Here is an 8,125-nt window from a genome sequence, read left to right as displayed (position 1 = left end):
CTAAGAATTTAAACTTTGAAGACTGCTCTGAAGGTCAGTCTTTTTAAGGTAATTAATCACCTATTAAAATTTTGAGGAGTTCGGAATCTAAATTTAATATTGTTAAGAAAATCAAAAATTTACCCAAATAATCTTTCTTATTAATATTTCGATCAAATGCACCCGATTGGTAGGCTCATGATACTGTCTTCTCTCAGCTTAATTCAGCGATGTATGTAGGAGTGGATTAGACTTAACCAAAGAAAAGTCATTTTCAGCTGGTGCTAAATTGAGTTAAATAGATAAATAGTTACTTTTATTTTATTTTTAATATGAAATACTAGCCGCCTTTGACAAATCAAGCCCAAAAAAAGGAAAATAGGGAATATGGTTGAACAAATATCTATTAATTATTGTAACTTAATTTAATGATTTCCAAAACAAATTATTTGTAAGCATCAAATTATGATTAGCACAAATACAATTCGGATTATTTTAGAAACCTTACACAGTTCTGTTCATTGCGCTATGAAGGCATCTAATTTTGTGTTATTTCAAATAAAATTTGAAATTTAATTTGAGATGGAAGTGATTAAAGATTAATTAATTCAATAACTTTCTTACTGAAAGTAAAGATATGCCTTAAAAATAGAGGGATCGAAAATGAAATCAATCAGTATTGAAGTTTAGTATACATTACAGAATACATCATAATATCTCATTATGCAAAAACATTCATTGTTTTATAATTTGTAGTGTAATACAATCACTTGAAATTAAGAGATGAAATAAGATATGTGATTATAACATTAAAATTTCTGATTTCAATCAAATTTTAAACTAAATCTGTCTATCTGTCCGAGTGCAAATCGATGTGATAACTCAAAAGCTAAAAGACCTAGAAAGATTAAATTTGGTATATGGTAACTAACTATAGATCTGTATCATATTTTGAATTAAATGTGTCACAATATTATCTGTCTGTAAGTGGATATGTGAAAATAACGCCTGTGAGACTCAATTTTTGCGTAAAGGAGATTTACTAATCTTCTCCCTAAAATTTTATTAAATTTACTTCCAAATTTAAGAAAAGGATGTTTCAAAACTGCGCGTATCTTTATTTTCTCAATATTACAAATATATATGCCTTGAGTAAGTATATCAAAAACTCAAGCAGAGAACACCCCCATATTTTTGTTCACTTCAAATCTTTAGAATCTTAAAAATTTAAAAAAAAAAATGAAAATTGTTTTTTGAATAGTATTTCTCGTTCTTAAGTCAGCCCTCATTTTGAGACTGACCTCATCATTTTGAATGGTAGTCAGACGATGAAAATAAAATTTGAGTCTTTTTCAATTCATCTCAGGGCCCCAGTTAGAAATGTCTCATACACAACATTATATTTAATGAGTATATAAGGACAGCATATAAGGGAGTGAAAGAATTGATTTTCGGCCCTGTAACCATACGGCGTTCAAACCGACATTTTAACACTCAGCCATCACGGTCTAAGAAAGAATGATTGATAATCAGTTCTTTCTTTTCTTCAAAAGTTAGGTAATGAATTTCTTAATTTATCTTTGAAATGTTGTTGCATTTTTTTCTTCTTTTAAATAGTTTTTTCATAGAAACGAAACCATCCAATATCCTTGAATAAGTTGGCATGTGCCTCTTTTGAGTCCAAGTGTGAATGTTAAACCTTATAATATTTTAATCACTATGCCATTTGTGGGATTATTTTGGATAAGAAGAAATCTTGCATTCCTTAACACTGTTTTTGTGCTTGAACTAGATTTCATTTTGATACTTCATATGCAGTTCGATTTTTTTCTCGCTTTTCTTTGCTGTTTCTCAGTTTCTTTACGAAGATATTTGCTATACTTTTCATCTGTGAAGCCGTTTAATATTACAAAAGCGCAGAAATCGAAATTCCTTAAAATTTAACAAGGTAAGTTATTTGGCTGGAATAAATTTAATTAATGAATATGTTTTCCTTCTGATTTATTAAAACTTCTGTTAGCTGTAAAACTTTTGCTATCGAAAAATGGGAATCATTCATTATCTCTTGAACTTTGAATGGATTTGTTTTAAGGAATGACATAAATTTTATTTGTGTATTAAAATTGGGTAAACCAGAATTATTTACATGCTTCTGTTGGACCAGCTTACTTCCACTCTAATTCCTTTTTCTCTTTTAATTACAATAAACATATGGTGGAAATTAAAATCGAAAGCTAGATTTGCATTAGATGAAATATTCCATTTTCTGCTCTATTGTATCTTACTTTCTAATTCAATTTCAAATGTTTCCTTAAGATAATAGTCAGGAATAGAAATCTTCTAACAAACATAAAATCCCTCAGACAATGGATGAAATTATCACTATTGCCAAGAAATATAGATAGTCATGCTGGCAGTGAAAGGCTAGATCTTCGCGCTACATCTTTGAAGCGAAGGGTCTTCTATATATTAATATATTTCTACATTTTTTTTCAAATGTATAATTTTGCGCTGTCAAGTGACGTGCAAGGACTATGCATTCGATCCTATTTAGGTTTCATTTGAAATTTAGAACAACACTTTTAGGATTTTCCTTTACTTTTTCGATGTTTTCAAATTTATTTGTAAATTAAAAATTTTAACATTTGCTGCCTATAAACGTATGTATATAGATGTATACTTCGGGTACTTCGTATGTGTAATACAAAAATCGCTGAATGCTCAGAGCATAGTATGGCTGAGTTAATATCACATAGCAGTTTAGAGTTTTTTTAATGCAACATCAAAAATCTTTTTCTGTTAATTGCATTGATTTGAATGTGGATGAATGATTGATATTATTTCTTAAAATTACTTCTATTTTTGTTTCTGATTGAAATAGTATAGTAGTAACTTATCCCAGAATTTTTTTTCACTAAAGACTAAGGCTTGTGGTAATTCTATTATCATAGGATTCACTTTCTCTCCGTAATAGCTCTCTCCGCTCAACAATCTCTCCCATACATCTGACATAATGGTCGTCCAATGTATCTCATTCCATTTAATAACGGTTGTTAATGATATAAAATCATATAAATAGGAATGGGTACTTTTCCGTCAGCCGGGTGCAAGTGAAAAATCGCCAAATTCGCGTTTAGTTCACAATTGGCGGCATGTGTGCCCGGCTAACGGAAAAGTACGTATAAATGTTATAAATGAATAAATAATTATATAAATGTATAATCATAAATATGTAATCATATCAATGTTAGTCATATTAATTCTTAAATTATGCTCAAAAATATTCGGGAAAAATGGTAATGAAATCTTTCCATTGTCCAACATTTGATAGAAAACTCATTTTAATTTAAAATCCGGATGCTATTTCGTCCTTCTATCTTTTGAGTCATTGCACCCGCATATATAATATTTTTCGGTACCCATAAATCTCAAACAACGTCAAAAGCTCGCTGTTGCATTTTCACTACAAAATCTTCTACATTTCGTGAATGTTACGTTAGAAATGGCGAAAAAATCTTTAAAACAAGTGTTGTGTCGAATGAGTTTTTATAGTAGTTATCTCTATAAAAACTCAAACAGTGGATAGAAATTCTTTTCATGCATTTTCTCTATCATTTTGGTACTTCTGCTTCCACTTCATGCAAGGTTAAAAGCGATTCAAGCTGTTGACTTTTTAAATCCTTATTGACTCTGTGACCAATCATAATATGAATCTGCAAAATTTTCCCTGGAAAATTATTCAAAATTTTACTGCTTAGTTAGCAAAAGCTCTAAAATATTACTTTTCCACTGTACAGTTGAATGTAAGCACAGTTCGTTGTTTCTTACACTCCCTTATTTAGATAAGTACATTTCTGTAAAGATTTGTTGTCGCAATAAGCTAATTCGAAGTGTACAGGACAAAAATAAATGCCCAATTTATATAAAAATTTGAATTAAATAAAATCAAGTAAAAAAGGTGAATATATCAAAATAAAAGTAATTTTTATATTAAAAATGGTGGTAAATATTTATTTTGAAAATTTAATCTTTAATAATGACAAGTTATTTTAAAGTAAAGTATTGACAATCTGAACACGCATTTTAAATATAGTCTCAATAATTTTTATGAAAAAAGTTCCTCTCTTTAAATCTAGCAATAACATGACAATAATGAATGCTTGTACCAACGGGTCGGGTCTACTGTAAGCTCATATTTCTTTTTGCACTTACTTGCAAGGCATTAATGCTGATTACAAGAGAATGAAAGCGTAATCGTTTCCGCTAATTCAGTTACTTTAGCGATATTACGCCTTACTAATGAGCAAATTATAGCGTTTAAATACCAAAATTTCGGCTCAATCTGCTTTAAAATGGCGTTAGATTTAAAGCAGATTACCATTTGAGAGTTCTTTTAATGCTTCAAACAGTCACTTTTGTTTCTCGAAACGGATTCGATGCTGTGTCATTTCTGAAAAAATATATTGCATTAGCTGCAAAATTTTTCATTCGCAAATTTAATTTATTATTTTTTTAAATTCTACTGTCTTGCAGAAAGGAATATTTATCGTAAAATAGCATCAATGTCCTGCCGGATGCTCATGCCATGAGGATCAAATCTCAAGACATATACTGATTAAATTTGTCAATTAAAGTGGCACATTTTCGAAGCTGGAGGCTCGAAATGAAAATCCAGAACATGGAAAGATCTAGGAGTTAAATGAGATTTTTGCTGCAATAACATTAACAGTTAGCGCCCGTTTCTCAGTCTTCACAAATTTCCTTAAGGCATAGTTCCACAAAATTGTTTATTCGTGAACATAAAATTTTATTTAAACAGTTTTTGTTTCTGTGTTAGTGAGTGCGCGGGCGCCGGGGTAGGCAGATAGGAGACCACTTTGCCACAGCAGAAAATTTGATTTAAAATCCTGGGAAGTATTGCTTATTACTTTAACTTGGATGGGAATTTCAATCCTGAAGAAATCAGAACTCTATTGGTGACAATCTCTACAGGTTGAGATAAATCTTCATTACACTAGAAATGCAGATATTAGAAAAGAAAGTAGAAACTGAATCAAAGAATTGCTACCTTTTTGAAATAATACTCAAAGTAGCTAAAAACATAAGATTTTTTCAAACAGTTGAAATCAAACGAATAAAAAGCGACTTCTATCTGAATCAAATTTTTCAAAGGCAATCGAATTTTAGAACTCACATATCATTTTTTTTAAACAGTAAACAGTGTAAAAAAAAACAGTACATTTGATCATCTGGTTAAAATATATAAACCTTAGTGAAACAAAATAAGTAAATGGTCTATTTACTGGGAAATTCAAACATTTAAAATCTTATTAAATCGTGCGCTTGTCATTTCTTAGGATAAAGAAATCCTTTCTACAGTTTTCTTTTTGTAATTGGATTAATAACTTTACGCCAATTTGAATTTTCATAACATTTTCACTTGTAAGGATTACCAATGCTGGTGAAGGAAAACATCAAGTAGAACTTCCCAAAGTTCTATTAATATATAATTATCCGAAAGGCTTTAAAGTGATAGGCTTCATCATTTATATTATTTATTTCCATATTTTTATGATCAATCAGAATAAAGAACATCTTCTATGTGCAAATCTATGAATTATTTATTAATTCAATGCTGGAATTTCCAAAAATCTCACAATTTTGTGCTGCCATCTACAAGTAACTTAAGTAATTAAAAGTTTAGACATTTATATGTAAATAGTAAAGAGCATGTTTATTTATGAAATGCCTAAATCTAGCTTTATTTATTGAACATTATATGCATTGTATCTACAATTTACCTTTTTAACAGTAAATTAATTCCAATACTTTAAAATAGAAGCGTAGCGTACACACTTTATAATAAAAATTATTATAAAATAACTGAATATGAATAAAATAATTGATATATGAATAATTAATTGAACTGCTTAATTTGATATCATTTTCTTAGATTGTACTCAAATGTTTTTAATTAATACAATATTGTTAATCATAAATGTTATTAATTTTATAGAATTTGATTTTATTGCTTACAATCAAACCTTTTTACATTCCTTAAAGAAATAATACAATTAAATGCAACGAACTTTAAAATTATAAATTCGTTAAATTCATTCGATGTGTTTGAAGAGATCTTTTTAGCTTGTTTATATCAATGAATATAAATTTCAGTATTTTCTATACTTGTGTTTTATATGGAATAAGACAAAATCAAATAATCTCTTTTATTAATCTATTTTCTGATTGTTAAACAATATTTTAGACAATTCCATTGGAAGACTTTGTTATGATTGCGTTTAAATAATTCATAAAATAATGTTATCTAGCACTTACATCTAATTTAATCATAAATTTAAGTTTGCAATAATGCGTGATCATAAGAGGGATGTAAATTAATTGAAAAGCAATTATCTAAATATTAGAATTTTCTCACTATGTTTTCATATTCGAATCAGAAAAATAACTGTATAAGTATTCAATAAAGACAAACACACACAAAAAATGTAAATATGTATTGCACATTCAAGCGTTTTACATATGTTCTTTTCCATTTTATTTTTTACTTTTATAATAAAATAATTCAGGCTTTAATCATTATTTTTTTAAGCCAATCAATATTTCAAGTTCAGAATGAGAATTGAAACTGAATGTCTACAATTCAGAAGCTTCGAGTTACTAAATACTAGCAGCTCGCCATTTATCTTTATTTTTTCAGTAAAAACGACTTTATGAAGGAAAATGAGAAACCTAAAAATACACAAAAATGTCTCGATAATAGTGAAAATGAACTAAAAGGGTAAAATATTATCTATAATTCTTTTTCGAATTTTGAAAAGAGGTGGAGAGATATTAAGGTAGCTAAAGCAGATTTTCACACTTTCTTTTATAAGAGTACATATTCTATTGATTGTAATATACTTATGTTCAAGAATCTTTATTCTTAGAATCATAAAGAAGTGGGGAAAAAAAGTATTTCCCACACCGGGAATTGAACCCGGGCCTCCTGGGTGAGAGCCAGGTATCCTAACCACTAGACCATGTGGGAGACAGAATGAACATTTAAGCAAATATTCTGTTGTCTGTTGTTGCTCTAGAAAAACATTTCGGAGCACTGTTCTAAATTTTTTTTTCAATGTTTTCTCTTCAGAATCGCTGATCAGATATGGTAAGAGCTGTGTTTGAACATTAAAACTGCGGTAAATAAATTATTCTAATTTCTTTTACCTTTTTGTTTAAAATTATTTTTATATTTAAAATTTGGATTCATGCATCCTAAAGTTTTTAATCTGAAAATCGTTGATTTAACTTATACATATAATAATTTCACTTTATCCGAGTTCAGAAATAATTCTGATTTGGATAGACTGTAATTTTCCCCCAAAGATGTTCACTTGTTGAAACCAAAAATTCTTTATTTGTAAAATTCCCGTCTAAAGCTATTAAGATCTTTTGTAAAAAACGAAAGAATAGCACGATATTGAAGAGAAATCAAAGATTGTATCTAGTGATCTCAGTGTTTAGATATAATTTAAGAAACTAAGTCTGCTTCTCTTTGAATAAAAAAATGTTTTAAACACACAAAAATATATATATTTATATTTTGATGCAAGTGCATCTATTTACAAACAATACAAATACATGTATTTACAGATATATATATATATTTAAAAAAATATGTATTTATTTTGGTTTTAAATTAGTTATTTTTTTCAATTATATATTTAGTTCGGAACTACGTTAATATTAATTCCTTTAATTAAAGATCAAAAGTAACTGAATAAGAAGTAAGATAAATCATTCGTATAAAATACTCGCTGAATAAAACCGAATCAAAAATAAAGGTTGAGTATACAGGATTCTTTTGAAGGAAGTCATTAAAATTACTTAGAATGATTTAGAGCTTTGCAATCTTCTTAAACATTTTTTTTTTTTTTTTTTTTTTGTAGTTGGTTGTCTGTTTTTAATTTTCAAAGGATTTTAATATATAAATTTTTGTACTCGCATTATTTTGTCAATTAAGGAAGTAAGTGACAAAATCTATCTGGAATGTCGCAGATTTTCTTTTTCATTGTGATTGTAAAAAATTCAACTTTAAAACTTGATATTTAATTACCCATCAATGAACAACAAAAACTGTATGAGT

General features: G+C 28.2%; 1 non-coding gene across 1 annotated transcript; it reads right to left on the bottom strand.

Annotated features, from left to right (window-relative positions):
- Positions 1-6,955: 6,955 nt before the first annotated feature.
- Positions 6,956-7,027, bottom strand: Trnae-cuc (transfer RNA glutamic acid (anticodon CUC)). Its single transcript has one exon. It is a non-coding gene; the product is annotated as a tRNA-Glu (tRNA).
- Positions 7,028-8,125: the final 1,098 nt, after the last annotated feature.

The sequence above is a fragment of the Argiope bruennichi genome, chromosome 2 (genome assembly GCF_947563725.1).
Source record: "Argiope bruennichi chromosome 2, qqArgBrue1.1, whole genome shotgun sequence".
NCBI classification, from domain to species: Eukaryota; Metazoa; Arthropoda; class Arachnida; order Araneae; family Araneidae; genus Argiope; species Argiope bruennichi.
This window is presented reverse-complemented; position numbering and strand designations above follow the sequence as displayed.